Raw genomic sequence first — 19,885 nt, forward strand, 5'->3', positions numbered from 1 at the left:
TGGCTCTCTCAGGAAAGACGATTCTTCCATAAGATGCACAGCTCAGTGTTTGTGTGTCCAAGGGAAAGCATGTGTTCAATATTGTTCATGAATGCCTTTTCCATGGGATTCTAGAAATCAAGAATGGTGTAAGAGCACGATGCCTGCGTGATGGGCAGGGTCGACCTGTCTCGGGCGACATGCAATGCCTCTGCACAGACACGCACAGGCGCGTGCCAACTTTCCAAAAGCGCGGCCCATCTGCCCATTCATTTTTCCCCAACCTCTATCTTCTTTGCAAAGCTCTTCGTACTGCTTTCCAAAAACAAAAAAACAAAACAAAACAAAACAAAACAACCCCCCCAAAAAATACCAAAAAAATAACAACAACAAAAACAGCCCTAGCCTGCGGGGTATTCTAACACCAATCCTTTATAAACGCTTATTCATCTCTGGGAATAAAGTTCAACGGAGCCAATGGCTATTAACAGGGAAGTTCCCCACGAACTTCCAGTTGGTAAAGCAAATCAGTTTACCTTCTGGTCCCCCAACCGGTCTAAGCTCCCTAGGTATTGAGGGGACTCTCCAGAAGCCCAGGACGAATCTGGATCGCATCCCGCGGGACTCCGGAGCTGAACTTACCTACACTGAGTAATTCACTCGCTGCACACACATCTGCGTCCTGCCATTGCTTCTCAGAGCTCCCTGGGCTCCATCCACCGCCAGGTCCGGATTCTGATCCACGGACCCAGAGGCGCACACGCCCGCCGGCCACCTTCTCCGCGCTAACGTTGGACAGCGGCTGGCAGAGGCTCGCCTGCCACAGGCGGCCCCGAATGTCAATTCGCACACTCCTCCCACTGCCGCCCGCCCCCGTCCCTGCGCACCCTCCTCCTGAGCTTCAGTCCAGCGGGCTCCAGGATGCTCGGATGCTGGTGCCAGCACTGCTTTCCCTCCCTCCCATTCAGTCCCTGGCTCCCCCTCCCACAGTGTCTCCCTCGCCTCCCTCGCTCGCCTTACCTGAAGGGCATCTCCCACGACTGCAATTAGCTGCCAGGATTTCATCGCCGCCCGCTGCAAAAGCGCCTCCTGCTCCCTCTCTTGCTAGCTCGCTTTGGGAGAACGCGAGGCAGAAGTGCCGGGGCAGCAGCAGCGAATGGTACCCACGTGCTAGCAATGTCAATGATTCCAGCTCTCTCTGCTGGGCTTGGCCGCGCCTTCACCGGCCTGGGCTGTTTTGCTCCAGCCACCAGCAGGTGTTCAAGGCCTCCTAAACAAGGGAGAAGGCCAGAGATCCAGCAGACGCGAGGCACAAGAGCGAGCGCCCGGTGCAGGGAGGTAATCAAAGCGCCTGGAGCACACAAAGACAAGCCTGCTGCCGTGCAGTGCTGACTGCTAAATGATGGACAGTCGTACTGGACGCCTGGTTTTTATTTCAATTTTTGCAAAGTCTAGCAACGGAGGGAAGAACTGCATGTCACCCTCCTTTCCCAAGCACTTGGAAAGTGTAGAACTGAGGGCAAATCTCTCCCCCCCCCCTTCTAGCATGTGTCTCTCCCCTTGTTCTTTCAAGCATTAAATATGTACCACATGACAGAATAGGGCACCTTGCACGGTCCCCAGAGTCCTCACTTGACAACCAATTTTAACTCGGGAGCAATGAGATGTCCACGGCAGGATATCAGCGCTGGCAATTACTTACGCTACTCCCTGCATTATTCACAATGTCTATGGCCAATATTTATGACTTCCAATGTGCGACTTCATGAAGGAATTCCGAGGAGGCTGGGAGACCCCTTGCCCCACCATACCATAGCTTATAGCCTGCCTCTGTTTACCCCAAGAGGCAGTTGTACCCCCTATAGGGGGGTTGACTCCTTGGCATCTCAAATGTCCCAGCTCTTGTGCTAAATGAGAAAGCACTGAACTTTTTGCTCTTGCTTTGAAGGAATGAAAAGATTTGGTGGAAGTTCAAAAACTTGGCTTTGAAAATGGATTTGCCTCCAGTAACATCAGCAGCCAGGCAAATGTCCTATTCCCTCCCCAAAGCCCTCACAGATCCCTCCCCGACACCATGTGTGGTATTATCAACTAGGTGTCAACTAAGTATGAGTACTGCTTGTTTCTAACTTCCCCCACCCACCTCACAAAGATGCTCTCTGTAGAGACTAAACCTTTGTTTGTGGAAGCATGACTTTTTGATGTAAAACAGTTTATTTTCTTTCTTTCTTATTGTGGGAACTGCATGCTACACTCACTAGAATGTCCTTGCTTCTTCAAGTGTGTGTGAGTTGGATGTTATAATTCTACATATACAAAAACTGAGCATATTACATTCACACACACACACACACACACACACACACACACACACACACACATATGTATCCAATGTTTGGTGAAGAGTGTTCACTGTCCCACCAAGTGATCTTCTTTAATACTTGAAGACCCAACACACAGTGAATGGCGCTTTTCTATATTGGTAAGCAAATTTTATAAGTAGATAAATCTCTCTAGTGTTTACTTTCACATTTATTGCAGCTCCATGGTGAGGCTATATTTCCAGGGTTTTTCTGGGATGTGCCAAGTCCTTACATAATCATCACCTGTCTCTGTCACCTCAGGAAGTAAATGACAAGGGGTTTTCTCCCTCCATCTGAAGTGCATTCGGCTATGGCATTAAGATGGTGTTTTCAGTTTGTTTGTGGTGGTAATAGGAGTTCTGTGTGTTTCCTGTGCTTGCCTTTCCTGGAAACAGCAACATTTAAGGGAGGCCAAAGAAGATGCCAGGTAAAAACGGGTTCCCAAGGATGACATGGTACAGAATAGACTCTGCTCCCCACTTTATTCCATGTGGTTTTGTGTTTCCTAGGCTAGCCTGGAACTCATGATGTGGCTGAGGATGACACTGAGCTTCTGATCCTTCCTCGTCCAGTTGGCCAGTGCCAGGATTATGAGCATGCTGGGTGTATGCAGTTCTGAGGCTCAAACCCACAGTTTCCTACATGTTACACAAGCACTTTACCAACTGAGCCACATCTGCAGACCAAAGTTACCTCCCTAACCTGTATCACACCCTGGATGCCTTCCTCAATAGAAACAGAGGGAAAGGAAGAAAGATGTTTAGGCTTCAGCTTGCTGGTGCCCTGTGAAATTACTGAGACCCATGGCTATAAAGTATTATCACAGCACAAACTTCATTCTCAGTGGGATAATTTGATTCACAAATCAGTTCACAAAAGCAAGGTTATTCGAAGAGAAACACAGAACGGGTGGCCAGTGGGGAGGCAGCGAATCCTAATTACAGCCTCATTGTCCCTGTGTTCTCGGGCACATATGGCCATTTAATCACTGAGTGTGACAACCTTGGCAGATGTTGCCAGACCTGGTTATTGATATAAATTGCTATTGATATAGATTGTGGAAACAGCACAGCAAAGAGTTAAAACAGTTTCTGCGTTTATCCACAGGGAAATGGGGTCTCCACACGCATCTGGAGCTTCAAGACAAGATGATGCTGGGACAAGGTTGTCTCCTTCCTCCTACTCCACAAGGAAAGGATGGAGGGAACAGACACATTTCCAGGAATGGAAGAGGAGCATCCTTAATGCTCTCCACATGCACAAAATCATTGTTAGGAAAGCATACACACACAGCAAGAAGCAAGCAGATACACATTTAACATGTGTCCTAAAAACATATTCAAAAGGTGTGTTCTCTGGCATAATTTTCCACCATTCATGAAAGAAGGAAACTTCAGAAACTGAATATCCATTGAATTAAAAAAAAATAGCATACTCTAACCTGGAATACTATAGAGTAGCAGAAACTAGATGCAAACTTATCATTTCTACATATGCATCACTACACAGAGTGTTAAAGGGCTAAAGAAGACTGTCCTGGCTGGTTTTATGTTAACATGACACAAGCTAGAGTTTTCTGAAAGGAGGGAGCCTTAGGTGAGGAAATGTCTCCCTAAGATCCCGCTATATGACATTTTCTTAATTAGTGGTTGATGGAAGAGAGCACAGCCCACTAGGGGTAGAGTCAACCCTGGGAGGGTGGTCCTGGGGACTATAAGAAAGCAGGCTGAGCAAGCCAGTAAGAGCATCCCTCCCTGGCCTCTACATCAGCTCCTGCCTCCAGGTTCCTGCCATTGAGTTCCTGCCCTCACTGCTTTTGATGATGAACTGTTCTATGTAACTGTGAATGGAGTAAACCCTCTCCTCCCCAAGTTGCTTTGGTCGTGAAGTTTCATCACAGCAATAGTAATGCTAACTAAGACAAATGCACATACATTTTTGGTAAATAATAATAATAGATAAAACTTCAAGTTAGGAACTAGGCCTATTTTCTAAAGTCTCTACTCATAACTATTCTATAAATGTGTATATTCAAGGCTAACCAAGGCTGACCAGAACATGTCTCAAAATGAAAATTAAAAAGGTGCCAGGATATAGCTCAGAGGTAGAGTGTTGCCTAGAGGCCCCATGTTCAATCCCCAACACTGCAGAAACCAAATAAATAAGTTGTTAAAAGTGATGGATGTTGGAGGTAGACAGCTCTTTCTCCCTCTACAAGAATATTTGGGACTGTCGATGTGGCTCAGGTAGTACCTGAGTGTTTTTACCTAGCTTGGTGTATAAGGCCTGTATAAGGTATATAGGCCTCCGGCATAGCATAAACCAGGCATGGAGGCACTGGGTAGGTGGAGGCAAGGAGTACAAGGTTATCTTCAGGTACAAGGGGAACTTGAGACCAACCTATGCTACATGAGATCCTATGTGCATGTGTGTGTGTGTGTGTGTGTGTGTGTGTATGTCCATCTCCCAGCTCTCTCTTCCATATATATATATGTATATATATATATATATATATATATATATGTATATATATATATGTATATATGTATATATAAGTATGTATAGGATGCTGGGTAGGGGAACATAAATAAAATTTAAAAAAAAAATAAGAATATGGCTCAATGGTAGAGTGCTTACCTATAGAATGTGTGAGTCCCTAAATTCAATCCTGTGGCACTGACATGGCGGATAGGGATTTTTATATTGATTTATAATGATATATATATATATATATACATATATATATATATATATATACATATATATAATTGAAATAAGTATCCATGTGTGTATATTCACCTTTTTTAGTATAAGAATGAATACATTAGTGTTTATGTCCCATTTTCAGTGTAAACAGTGTGTGGGTGAACACCTTTACAGAGTGTCAGTGTAACTGAACATGGTGACACACACCCATGATCCCAGCCTTCTGAAGGCTAAGGCAAGAGGATTGTGGGTTCAAGCCTGGCCTGAACTATGTACCAAGGCTCAAAAAACTAAAAATAAATAAACAAAAGAAGTACAAAAGAAGTGTGTGCCCCTAATAGGTAGACATGTATGGAAGACATCACTCACTAGGAGCAGAGTCTTGAGTTGGAAATTGTGGTTCTATTGTTTGGCTTTTCGTTTTCCCCTCAGTTTCTCGATTTTAAAACAGAGATAAAAAAGAAAAAAACCAGTATGAGGACCCCTGTCCAGCTGCATGGTGATTACTGTCACCACCAGTGTCTGCTCTTCACCCAGGGACTGGCTTCTCTCTCCTAACGGTAACACAATCGTTCAAAAACAAACACACTGCATTTTGAGGTGGGGAGAGGCTCAGTGCGCAAAGAGCTTGCCATGCAAGCATGAGGACCTGAGTCTCATCGCTAGCGCTCAGCTAAAGGTCCAGGCATGATGTACACTGAAAATCCCAGGTCTGGCATGTGGAGGCAGGAGCCAGCCTAGTCTAGACATACACAAGAATCATCTGTGCATGTGTTTAAAGCTCTAAGAGCCCCAGGTCCTGTGAGAAACTGTCTGCAAACCAAAAAGAGAAGGTGCATCGTGACCGAAGACACCCAAGGCTGGTCTGGTCTCCACATGCATGCACACCCATGTGCATGCATCAGAGAGAGAGAGACAGAGAGAGAGAGAGACAGACAGAGAGAGAGAGAGAGAATGAGAATGAGAATAAAAGCATGGTATACTTCCCATCAACATTTTTTTTTTTTATATAATTTCCAGCATCTAATTGCTTCTTCTTAGGAAAACTATGCTGCTAAGCCTCAATGCACAAAATATTTTTATTTAAATCAATCTATCCTTTATCTTCCTCCATGAAAGCTATGGTAGTGTCCTGCTGAAATAAGCCTCATCCTACAGAAATACCACTCTTTTACTAGTTTGAAAATATTTCCCACACAAAACCACAAAACAGTCCCTATCTAGGGGGCTACTAAACAAACATCCTACTCTAAAATTACATAGCAACCACACTATAACTTCACAGGATGAGAAATGCTGCTCTTTGTCCTGGTATCTCATAATCTCCTCAGATTGAGAAGGGTGAGCTTAATGAGGCGGTTTGTGGTGGGAGAGCTTACAGTTGAGGGTGGGCTTGTTCCTATACTCCTACCTGTGAATTGTTACTCCCCCTTGATCAGTGGTAAATTATCACAGTTACTAATAGACATACATGAGAATCACCTGTGCATGTTTTTAAAGCTCTGTTTTCATCAATGTGCATGTGTCTATGTGAGTGTGTACCATGTGTGTGCAAGCACTAAGGGAGGCCAGAGCAGTGGACCCTGGAGCTAGAGTTGCAAAAAGCTGGGTAACAAGAACAAGTGAAGTTTTACTGCAAATCCATCCACTTGGTGCTATTTTCCATGGCTTACAGAATGAAAATACCATCAACACACAAATGGCACTTTACCATATAAACTGCCTATTATCTTCTGTACTTTGCAATAACAAACCAGGGATGTTTGTGGCTGCATCAGAAATTAACATCCATGTTGCTATCCTACTTTATCAAGAAGCCGTTTCCTCTTCCTATGAATTAAATAATGCCACAATGAGAGTCTCTGCCTGTGGTGGCAGACACATGTACAGGAGAAACACCAACCTGTGAGACCGATTCAACACAGGCTCTGATTTTAGGATTGCACATATGAAGAGCTCAAATCCTGTGTTGGGGATATTGTTCAGTGAGTAAAGCAAGCACATTTTGTGCAAGTATGAGGAGCTGAGTTCATGTCCCCAGGACTCAAGTAAAAGTCTGATGTAGTACCCCTATTACTTGTTGAGAGACAAGAGAGGTAGAGATAGAGACTCTCTAGAAGCTTCCAGGCTAGCTAGCCTAGAATATTCTCTAGGCAGAAAACAAGTAACCTATCTCAAGCAAGCAAGTACTGACATATGAACACACACACACACACACACACACACACACACACACACATACACACACACACACATACACACACACACACACACACACACACACACACACACACACACACACACACACACACACACACACGGCCTAAAATCCTGGAAGCGTACACTCCTCAATACACCTGGAGGTGAATAAAAGAAACTCCATCTCACCCTGGGTGTTATTTTTGCAAACCTTTCTTCTTGGGATAACTATCTCTTGGCTGGGCCCCTGTCATTAGATGGACCATAGGGGAACATGTTTGTACTTTTCCAATGTTTGAATTTACTGGATAACAATAAAGTCACAAGGTTTGCCATACAATCCTGCTTTCCCTGGTTATCTGGCTGAGGGGAATGCAGATTTCCTCATTCCAGCATCAATTACTAATACTAAACACAGTAAAGAGGCTGTGATGGAGTTCAAAAGGTTTCAGAAGTGGCCTCAGGGAGAGGCTGTGTTGACAAGATACCAAACTAGAACACGGCTGGGAGGAAGCTGCCGGTGGGGCCCACGGAGGCAGGACTTGAGAGCAAAGCTGCAGAGTTCACGTGTGAGAAGAATGGTTGACTTAGGTCCAAGAGCAGAAGACAGTAAAGTCAGGACCAGGTCCATTGGGGTAAACAGGTGGGTAGGCGGGCAGGCTGGTGTGCCTAATATCAGGAGACCAAGTCCCACTGAAGCCCCAGAGGCAGCTGGGAAATCTTCCACTTGTCCATCCCTAACACAACCAGGTATCAGTGAGAGACTGGTGTGGTCGGTTTCTGTCACTGTGTAGAAGCCAGGCAAGGGAGCTTCACCCTTTCCTTGGTCTGCTGTGTCTGATAAGTTCTTGGAACTGTCTCAATTTACCCCGACAAACAAGGGTTACCAGAAATAAGCCAACCATCAATCTGTGCTGGAGAGGGGGTTCCTGACAGATGGTGCAGTTTCTGGGTCCACCCAGGGCTGCAATCTCCTTACCTCAAAACGGATTCACAAACGTCCTATGAAATGGGGACTCCTAAGGCAAGGCAAGGCTTGAAAAAAAAAAAAAAAAACAGTTTCATATACTATGGAGTGGCTTCCAGGAGGACACAGCCTCAGCTCCACAGTCTGCTCTTCACACCTACCCTGCTTGCCTCCACACTACAGCTGACTAAATTAGCATAGAGGAGCTCAAACCCTTTGGAAAACAAAGGTGGTAATGGGAAGCGATTTAAATCTAAGCTTATTTAACCTAAGTGTCTAGTGGCTGCCCATTTTGTTTTAATTGCCTTTTAAACTAAAATCAATGTTAAATTACCTGAACAACACACCCCGCACAACCACACAAGGAGAATTCTTCAAGTGCCTCCTCAAAGCCTTTGGCTCCTGTCTGTGTGAGTGACAGGAGAAGCATCTCTCTGCCTTGACAGCAAGGCCTTTGAACCATGGAATCTGACTGAAAGGTTCCAAGGACAGACTGCCAGTCCCAGAATGAGCTTTCCCTTGACATGGGGACAAAGTCAGTGCTCCGAGGGTAATCTGGAAATTAGAAAGTGGAGAATAGCACCAAGTCTGTTTTTCCCTCCCTTTCCTCCTCTTCACATCCTTCCTTATTTCTTCCTCTCTCACCCTGTTATTAGTTAGTTTTCATGCTGTGTAAAACACCATGACCCAAATCAACTTATGGATAAAAGTTCATTTGGGGGTTACAGTTCTAGAGGGAGAGTCTGACATGGGTGGAGGGCAGGACAGCAGGTGGCCATAGCTAGAAGCTGAGATCACATCTCCATATACACTCAAAGCACAGAGAGCGAGCTGGAAGGAGGGTGAGGTTATATATACTCAAGGCATACTCCAGTGATGCGTTTCCTCAGCAAGGTTCCACCTCCTCAAGTTCTAGAATGTCCCAAAGCAGCAGTATCAAGAAGGGATCTAGTGCTCAAATACGTGAGGTTATGGGGACGTTTCTGATTCAAACCAACACACTCTCCTATCCCTTCCTTCCTTGCTCCCTTCCTCTCTCCATTGCTTTCTCATTCCTCCTTCCCTCCCTTCTTTCCTCTTTCTTTCCCTTCCTTTCTCTTCTTCTATCCCTTCCTTCCTTTCCCCGTCCCTTTCACCCTCAGCTCTTCCTTCCATAAAACTGGCTACCTTAATAGATACTGAAGCCATTCTCCGAAAAGTGACCTCTGACCTGTTGTTTGCACAGTCAGCTCAGGAAGCCAATCCTTCCCCAGTTTAAGTAACCATTCCAGGAAGCCAAAGTAGCCAGGCCCCTTTCTCCAGCACCCACTCTAAGATAGGCAGCACACATCTCTGGAAGCCTTGGCGGGACACCAGCTTGGATCTGTGAGTAACTGACAGCACTTCCAACGTTCATTCCCACTTTCAACTTGCAAGGAAACAGAGAAATCCCAGCATTCTACTGGGTGCGCACCTGCTCCTTCAGTTACAAGCAGTATCCAGTCAGGAGAAAAGTGAAGGACAAAAGCCTTCAGTCGAGAGAGAGGCCAGCAGCCTCCCACCATGGCACACCTGAAGGCTTCCATTGTTTTCTACCATGAAGGACCCCACTTCATGGTAGAAGTGTCCCCTCAACACACGCTGCCTGTCTTGAGTCTCCACCAAAACACAAATAGTGCTTCCTGGCTTGCCTGCCACAGCAAGCTCTGACTCCATCGACTTCTCTTGTTCACATTTAGTCCATGGTTCTCTATTCCCACAGTTATAACTTATATTTGGTTCGTCTTAACTAAACAAAATGGACAATCCATGACCCAAACAAATTCATGACCAAAAATAAGAGAGGCATTATAAATTTTTGTAGCTGTGGTGGAGAAAGTAAATCATGCTAAGATGGAGAAAAAATGGGGACACAAGCCTAAGAGATGATTCTGGAAGTTTGATGGGAGCAGCCCCTGTGGCTGATTAACTGACTCTATCTAATTGCTGTGGTTGCTGAGAATTGGAATGTTGTAGATTATCTAGGGCCATTTATTGCCTACCTCTGTGTGTCTGACAGTTGATCAACTGTGAGTGAGAACCACTCCATCCCTGTGACTATCAGATGAAACCTTCAGGACTGTATAAACTTCTACCTCCCACCAACAACGAAGCTGAGAATGTCATCACCTATGCCTGGAACCCATAGCACAGATGTCTCCACTTTGTTATATTTTGCCTGCTTGATAATTCCACTGTGTATCTGAAGAGTGCCCCAATTTATGACCTTGTTTTATGCTGTAACTGTAAGAACTTCATTGGAACATGGTATTAGGAGAGTCCCCAGAATCAGCACACTCAGGTCAGGCCTTGGTCACTCACATTTGGTTCTATAATAAAGCAGCTCCCATTCCCTTTGGTATGAGAACTGTTTTCACATCAACAGGTTGTTAGCATTTATTACTGTCTAGGTCTGTTTCTTCCTTCTGTTTCACCAGAACCAAGCTCATGTCATCTTTTCCTCATGGCCACAGAAGGCTGGCAGGCATGTGCTCTGCCTTAAGGAAGAGGCATGGTCAAGAATGGCCAGAAAACATAATAGACCCATAGGTAGAAAGAGAGCTGTGATGTGAGTTAAGGCTTATGAGAGCTGAGGTAGGGAGAGAGAGACGTTTTCTCAGGGATCAGCGACAGTATGGCTCTAGGGTGGAGATGTGGAGAGGTACATCTGTGCTGACACTCAATTTCTGATGTTTTTATAGGTTACATCACAACTGTGCAAAGTTGGAGACCGTCACACAGAGATTTTCCTCACAGCTCCTGCTTTCTTCCTATTACAATTAAGCACAGAATTCCCTAAAGAAGAGATTATAGAGTTTGGAAAAACAATGAATCATGAAAAAGATAGCCAATCACCCTTTACCCGAGGCAAAGGTGCACTGCCCCATAAGGTGTCAGGAGTATGTCATCATGTGACAGACACAACAGGATAATGTCTGACTTCTAGTCCCAGTGACCTGATTGCCTCCGAGCCATGTACAGAATAGGAGTGGTCATGGTGAATGCTTCTGAGTGTCCCTTATTGAGGGTTTCAAAAGGGACCGGTTGCCATGCAAGAAGGCTGTGGAGGAGCTTGCATCATCTCAGCCATGTCTATCAGAGATGTCAATCACACCCTTTTCCCTCTCTTACACCCTCCCTCAGCCGGGCACTGTCCAGCAATCATGTATGTGGTTCAATTGGAGACTCTCCCAAAGGTCTGGGATTTGGAGAGAGACAGAACAGCTGCCTTAGAAGACCCAAGGGATTTTATGTTGTCATCTGTAGACTGGAGAGATGGTGCAGTTGGGATAGTTGGAGAAAAATGCTTGCTCCACAAGCATGGACACCTTATTTGATCCTCAAAACCTGTGTTGGAAAAGCCAGGCACTGTGATGCATTTACAGTCCCAGTGGAGACAGGTGAATTCCTGGGGCTCCCTGGTCAGCCAGTCCAGACAAACTGGCCAGCTCCAGGTGTGTGAGATACTGTCTCGTCTTGGCACACAAGAGGAAGAGAGACTGAGAAAGACATCTGAGCTTGACCTCAGGCCTCCACATGCCTACAAGTACATGTGCATGGGTAGCCCCTCCAAACACATACACAAATACAGGGACAAGCTAAAATAAATAAATAAGCAAGGTGTCTATAGAGAAGGAAAGAGGGGTGTCTGGAATGGAAAGGAGAAGGCAAGACTAGAGAAGGCAAACAGAAAAAAGAACCTATTGGTGTGGTGGCGCACACCTTTAGTCTCAGCACTCAGGAAGCAGAGCCAGTCGGATCTCTGTGAGTTCAAGGCCAGTTTGGTCAACAGAGCAAGATCCAGGACAGGCACCAAAACAATACAGAGAAACCCTGTCTCGACAAAACAACAATGACAAAAAGAACCTATTGACCCCACAGAAAGACAGATTTGGACACATTGTTCCTTGACTGGTCTCTTGTGGTTTGAATGTGAAATGTCCCCACAGGCCCTTGGTTTGATCACTTGGTCCCCTGCAACCTGTGCTATTTAGGAAGTGGAGCCTCACTTGAGGGGATGATTCCCCAGGAGCCCAGCCTTGAGTTGTCATGCCCAGACCCCACTTCACCCTTCTTGGCTTCCTTTGCTTCCTGGCTGCATATATTGCCTCGGGCTTCTGCCACCATGCCTTTCCCATCATACCTGACTACATCCTTTCTTAAACTGGTAAGCACAAGCAGTCCTTCCTCCTGTACACTGCTACTTGTCATGTTGCTCACAGCAGTGATAAGGGTCCTCCTTAGTTCCAGGCTCCTTCCCAAACATTACATGCTTCTGAGCCAAGTCAACTGCCTGAGAGGCCCCAGTCACACTTCTCACATCTGCCACAACCACCACAGGCAGCTGAGACAGCTCAGAACATAGCCAACCTTCAGCCTACAAGTGTCTCTTTGCTTTGCAGACAAACAAAGTACCCCCTTGTTGGGATGAATGAGATGCTTCCTTGTAGCTCAAAATCCTTTGTTTTTCTTTTCCTATTTTCGTGTGTGTGTGTGTGGGGGGGGGTAGGGGGGTAGGTGTGCATGCACATTCACATGTGTGTATGTGTGCCTGTGGAAGCTCCAGATCGATGTTAGGAATAATTCTTTAGGTCTCATCCACCTTATTCACTGAGACAAGATCCCTCAGCCAAGCCCAGAGTTTACTGATGAAGCCAGTCTCCCTAGATAGCTTGCTTTGGAAGGCCCCTGTGCCCCATTGGCATGTAAGTGGGTCTCTGAAGATCCAAACCCCAGTCCTCATATGTGCATGTACAGATCCATCTCTCAACCCAAGGCTCACAGTCTTTCAGGGCTCATGGACCAGCTGTAAGGGTACTCAGCACGAAGAAAATACAGGTTTTCCTGTCCTAGGGACTTTTCTTCATTTATCTGTTTGTTTGTTTATTCATTCATTCATTTACCTGAAAACAAAGAGAGGTATTCTGACAAGAAACTATCACACAAAAATGATTCATTCATTCTCCTGACATCACATAAGTGAATACCTGCTGTAAACACAGAACCCTTGTTAGTCTTGAGATTCCAAAGCTGATTACAGCAAGAAAATAACAAAGATGATCATAACATAAACTAGCATTATAACTACCTCAATAAGTGGTAGGAAATAATTGGCTCTGGTGTGCTCTCTGGGATAAGCAGAGCCAGTTTTCACAGAATTCAAAAGGTGGGAAAGAGTATGTTGGCTCTTATAGCATGCATAGGAGTTTGTCCAACACTCCAGTATGGCTGAAGGGAAAGGACACTTTAAGGACAAGAAACAGTTTGTATGAAGACACAAAGAGGTGGCTACATCAGCTGATGTACGGGCAGAGGCTAGGGAATCTCAGGGACCCTCTTGTCTGAGCATCCCTTGTGCTGGGAGGACAAGCATGCACCACCACACCTTCTTTATTTAAATGGGTGCTGGGGTTTAAATGCATGCTCTCACGGTTGCTTGACAAGGCCTCTACCAGTTAGGCTTTCTGGCCAGCACTGGTGCCTTATTTTAAGTGCACAAATCTTTTCATCCTCCTGACTCTGGCACAGTCACAGTAGGGGTTAACCTTGGTGATGCAGGGGCATAATTTTGCCTTCCTTTCTTCCATCCAAGTTATCAATAAATCATTTTAAAGTTAAAATGTATTAAATAAATAATTTCAGACTCTAATCAACTATTTCCCCAGAAATGGTTTGAACGAAAATGAAGAAATTATTTTAGTAATTATTATTTTTAAAATAACCTACAGTATAGGGGTTCTATCACCAAGGCATTCAGAACAAATCAGTTTCTAAGACTCTCAAGCATTATAACTGCTCTGTAGAGGTGGGGACTTACAGATTCTATTCCATTGAGCAACCCTCCATCAAGCCCCGTGTCCCTGGAGTAGGGTGGTGGCAAATACACTTCTTCAACACTTTCTGTTTTTCTCAGCTACAAAAGGTGTTCTTGTCAGAAGAGGAATAGGGGAAATGTGACAAAGAAGCCTGACTCAAGTTCCTTTGTTGTTGTTTTAAAATATATGTGTGTATGTGCATCTGAACTGGTGTGTGCATGAGTGCAGTTGTTTATGGAGACCAGCAGAGGGTATCGGATCCCCAGGAGCTGAAGTTACTGGCAATTGTGAATTGAGAATAAATTCAGGTCTTCTGCAAAAATAATGAACTACTTAACTACTTTTTAAACTACTTAACTACATTCTTAACTACTGAGCCATCTCTTCAGCCCCTAGGATTTTTATTTTTTTCTTTTTGATCACGTACATGTTTCACTTATTGCAGGTTTTATCACATGCCTAATCTGCAACTTGTGGGCAAAATGCATCCTGGGATAGCTATGAATATGGTCCGACATATATGTAGACTGCCATCAAAATGTTTGACAACTATTATAGATGAAGGGAGACAGGCTGCGTGGTCCAACTTAAGAACTTTATATTAAAAAAAAAAAAGATGGCATTCTAACTTACTGTTTGTCATATCCTATACTTAATTACTACTCACAGAAGATGTGACTCACATATTCCCTGGCAAGGTTCTGCAGCCATCGATCTAGTATCTACCAGCAGGGAAACTCGATGGGGTCTGGGTCTCTCTCAAGCTCTGTGCATCTGCTCTTGTCATCCGTGTTTGTCATCTTTAGTTTCATTGTGGGTTCCAGCTATGGTGAGTCCCTTCCTTCCTTCCTTCCTTCCTTCCTTCCTTCCTTCCTTCCTTCCTTCCTTTCTTTTGTTTCATTTTTGTTTTATAAGCACTGGGGGCCAAACTCCAGGGCAATTACCACACTGCTGAATTAATCCTCACCCCTTATTATCTGTTAATACAAAGCAGAATACCTTCTCTCCCCAGAGTATGTGCTTCAGGGAACAAGCTCTCCCTCCCTCCAGCTAAGGACTCCTGTCTCACAGCACAGAGGTCTGCTCCAGAAGCTCATTTTGCAGGTTGGAAAGCACAGCTCCTGTGAACTCAGATTGTCCAGACAGACATATCTATGTGTCCTTATTTAGCTCTGAGAAGAAGAATCAGGTTTTTTTCCAGGGTTGAACTACCTGGAAGGTTATCCAATCCCAATTAGTTAGCCCTAAATACATGTACATATGAACAGCAGTAAATGAACTCAGAAGGATGTACATATACACATATTAGTGTGTGTGTGTGTGTGTGTGTGTGTGTGTGTGTGTGTGCGCGCAACAATAATTAAAGAAGAAAAGTCTTGCATTTGAGAGAAAGTAGGGGACATGAGAAGAGTTGGAGATGTGAAGTAAAGAGGTAGAAATGATACAAATACAGTACTGATGTATGAAATTCTCAAAAAAATACAAAATTAAAAATATAATGCTAGAAATACACACAACACTAATAGGAGTGGGTGTTAGAAGAGGGTGATCTGTTTACTTAATGGTATTACCACAGTTTCCATGCATTAGTTCATTGACTCCATATCAATTTAATTTAATTGTATTAGCATAATTAATGAATGCATTAATCCAATTTAACTTTACTAAATTTTATTATATCAAATATAATTTGTATTAATAATTAAGTTACATGAATGATTAAAATACACTTCATTTAACAATAGTAAGGTCACTACACCACAGGAATAATAATCCCCAGTTCAGGACCTTCTGTTTCTTTGTACTCCCATACTTGGAAATGTAAGTCAATTTCATTTTTTTTCTTCACTTATTCTGTAGTCTGGTTGCAACACTCTAAGAACAAAAGTGCTTGGAACAAGAAGCCCCTTCTCAAACTCTGTACCCAGCAGTTCTGCATGTTCTTCCTGCCCAACTTTTGTGACCCTGTGGTGTTTTCATGGAATTAGAAAAGTGGGTGACAAAGAATATGTTCAGTCACCAGAGACCAGGCAGCCACCAGCACACATTTAGACAGACTCAAGTTTGAATTCTGGCTCTGGAAAGTTCCAAGAACTTCTGTGAGTTATGTAAACCTTCCTGAACATCTGTTTCCTCCCTGATAGAAGGGGCTTAGTAGCAGCTAGTTCAGAAGTGGCTCAGAGAATTCTAAAGCTAAGTAACATATGTCACTCGAGAAATGGCAGACATTTGGAAATGTACAGAAAACCAGCCAATGATTCCACATTGTACTTGAGAAGATAGTACCCAATGATGGTTCTGAAGTTTCTACCCCTTCTGAGTTTAGGTTCAGGATTAGCTACAAAATTTAAAAGCAGTAGATCCCACAGAAGCACACAGTGTCTAGATCTCTCAGTTATGTAATGGTGACTACAACCAAAGTTTGGCCTCAATGGAGAGTCATCAAACTTTCCTTTTTCTGTGAACGGCAGACAGTAAATGTTTTCAGTGTTGCAGGCCACGTGTCTCTCCACAGCTAGTCAACTCCAGCCTTCCTGCAGAAGCAATAGCAGAGAACATGGGCACAAATATACACAGTCATGTACTCAGAACACTTAGCAGAAGGTCCTGAAGACACCTCTTAGTGGGACAACTCTGGACTGAGTGGACCCCCAGAGGCAGGGCAGTGATTGCCACTTTACTCTTAATGTGTGCCCCAGCTCCAAAAGGGCAAGGTCCAAACACTGAACCTTTCCAAGATAGACATGAAAATGAAAGCCAGCTTGTGAGGATGAAGCCTAATTCACTGAGCTTTCTTAATTCTGTTCTGTAAGTCAACATTTAATATCATGGCATCCTCAGCAACAGAGTTTAAGCAGCATGTCCTGGAGGCTAACCATGAACATTGGCAACAGCCTATAAAGTTTAGTGGTGGAGGGTCAATGGGACCTCACTGGCTAATGAATCCAGAAAGGGGAACCCATTGTTTGGCATTGGGTTTTTTATTTGCACATACTTGAATTGTAGAATACACTGAATACATGGCACACAGAGAAATCAAGTTGGTAAGAACCTGGAAGCTTCAGCCCTGGGTGATAGCTTTCATTATGCTGGAAGGTGCTATGCACACTATCAGAGGAGAAGAGCAATCATCAGTCTTACCCAGCTGGGAACCCTGCTGCTACGAAAAAAACCCACCAGGCAAGACATGCCTATTGATGCAGAAGTGGTGTAAGTATCATGGAAGGAGCCAACACATTCTGATTGGATTTAAGGCTTGCTCTACAGGTTGAAACCCATATCTGGTTCTGATATCAGGGCCCCAAACCTGAAGCTAAACAGGTGATAGGACCTGAGGCTGGGGGAAGGGGAGGAACTACCATTATGCTGCTAAATGAACACTGTATGAATGAACATTTCTAAACTGACTCCTAATGACTCAGTTTCATTGATAGATTAATGCCTCTTTCAACTCTCATCAGAGAAGCTTCTTTCTGTAGCAGATGGTGATTAAGACAGAGACCTGGTCAAGGTGCAGATAATGAGGAACTGCAGAATGTTCAGCCCTGAATTGGAACATCCACAGCACATCTTTTCCTCCAAAGGCCCATGGATCATTGTGGCAAAGAGAACAGAAAGAGTGGAAGAGGAAGAGACTACAGGGAAATGGTGTTTTCTGGACTTGCTGCACAGCTGCACATAGGAATTTATAATAATTGAAATATCATGCACAAGACCTGTGAAATCTCAAGTCAGACAAAACCAGACCATTAAGTGGGGGATGGGGACATGCAACCCTACCCATAGCTAAAATGCTATTTGTAACATATAGATGTTGGGAGAGAAAGAGTCATCTATCTTCAAGGACATGGCCTCTGGTGTTTTGCTCACACACGAGTGGAAGCTCACATATCTAAGAATATCTAGGCAGCACCAAATCTACTGGATGAGTTAAAAATAATTATAAAAAGATGTACAACTTGTGAAGGTAGCAAATTAGGGATGAATTTGGGAAGAATTGGAAGAGGATGAATATGATCAAAATACGTTGTACAAAAATTCTCAAAGAACTATTAAAACTGAACTAAAAATCAGTAGTGACTTTCAGACATGGTGGCATGTGTTTGTAAGCCACATGCAGGGCAGACATAGAAGGATCCCTGGGGCTCTCTGGCCAGCTACCATAACCTACTATGTGAGCTACAGGTGACCTTGTCACAATGGATAGACAGACTGATGGATAGATGGATGAATGGATGAAGATGGATGGACAGTTGGACAGACAGACAGACAAATAGACAAATAAAAGAAGCAAGATGGATGGCTCCTAAGGGAGGACATCTGACTTTTTCCTTTGGTTTAAATGTGCGTGTGCACACATGTATACCTGCATCTGTCTGTGAATGCACAGACACAAAGATACAGACAGAAGCACACGTACACACACACACACACACACACACACACACACACACACACACACATACACAAACACACAATGAAAGAGGCAGACAGACAGAGAAAGGCAGAGACAGAGACAGACATAGAGAGAGACTAGTGGGTTTATGAGAAGATATAGTAACAGTGTCCTCTTTCTCACCATCAAACAAAGTAAATGGATAGTAATATAATGAACCTCACTTACCACTGTTGCTTTTCCCAAATTATCTGTTCCACCTCACTCTGAAAATACATACAAACTTGGCCAAACACTTCAGTGGAGTAAAGCCATGCCTTACAAGAAGGACAGATAGATTAATTGTAATAAAACATAACTCCAAAATGCAATATGTCCATGTGCATCCAAGACTCTGAGGCTCACACTCTATCTGCTCTTCATGATAATGAGAATGCAGATAAGAGATGGAGATGATTGTGTCCTTCTTATAAAAGAAGATAGAAACTCACTAGAGCTGGCAAGTGTCTCGCCCTGAGCTAAGAAACCATAGCTCAAGAACCTACCCAGGGACTCCCTGCCTAGGGCCTACTTCCTCTTCTGCCACTCAGGACGACTAGACTTTAATACACTTCTATCCCATCAACTGGGCTTAAACAAACTGTGCAGGAAGGAGAAAAGGTGAAATATATTCAGCCAAGTGATTAATGCTCTTGCTGAGTAATTAAATGTTTGGAATATGAGCTGTAATCCATACAGAAGGTGTAATCAAAGCATGAGCAGGGTGACCTGACCACTCTAGGGTGAACTGCTGCAAAATACTAACAAGGGCAATGATTTGAGCACTAAATCTTCATTAAGGGGCTGTTTTCTTTACATTAAAAATGTTTTTTTATGTTAAAAATGTGTAATTGCCCTCTATTTAAATGTCAGACAAATGCATGGCTAGACAGTCATTCTGTAATCAGTTTGTGCCTAACATTCATTAGAGTGGGGGTATGACTTTCATATTATAAATAAAGCTACATCAAATGCTTTCCACGGGTGCACTTTTGTACATTTGGGGGACTGCTTTCAAAGATAACTGCCACTTGAGGGGCTGGATAGATGACCCAGTTAAGAACACTTGCAGGGCAATCATGAGGACTAGGGTTTGGATCCCAGCACTCAAAGAGTAGGCCATGAGCCTGGAATTACAGTTTGGGAGGAGAGGCAGTGGGGCCCCCAAAGTTTCCTTGCTTTCAGCCTACCTGGGAACACACAGGCCCCTTGGTTCAGGATGAAACTCTGCCTAAAGGAGAGGGGTGGAGAGTAGCAGAAAGGGATCTGAGGCTTTGATGCTGACACTGGGCATATTCTAACGGCACTTTAGAAAGAGGTTGATCTCAGCATATGAGAATTTTATTGCCACCCAGTTAGCTACTGTGGCTCATGTTGGTGTTTTTGAGCCTTAGATGGCATC

The 19,885-nt window shown here is 44.1% G+C and overlaps 1 protein-coding gene across 8 annotated transcripts in view; it reads right to left on the reverse strand.

Moving 5' to 3' along the window:
* Rbfox1 (RNA binding fox-1 homolog 1) overlaps positions 1–19,885 on the reverse strand; it is a 1,681,994-nt gene that overhangs the window by 1,083,076 nt on the left and 579,033 nt on the right. Inside the window, exon 1 of one of the 8 annotated variants that reach the window (XM_036197538.1) lies at positions 622–807. The exons of the other annotated variants lie outside the window; for them this stretch is intronic. The gene's annotated coding sequence lies outside the window, so the exon portion shown is untranslated. Of the gene's footprint in view, positions 1–621; positions 808–19,885 lie in introns of those variants that run through there. 8 annotated transcript variants of the gene reach the window in all.

The sequence above is a fragment of the Onychomys torridus genome, chromosome 8 (genome assembly GCF_903995425.1).
Source record: "Onychomys torridus chromosome 8, mOncTor1.1, whole genome shotgun sequence".
Taxonomy (NCBI): Eukaryota; Metazoa; Chordata; class Mammalia; order Rodentia; family Cricetidae; genus Onychomys; species Onychomys torridus.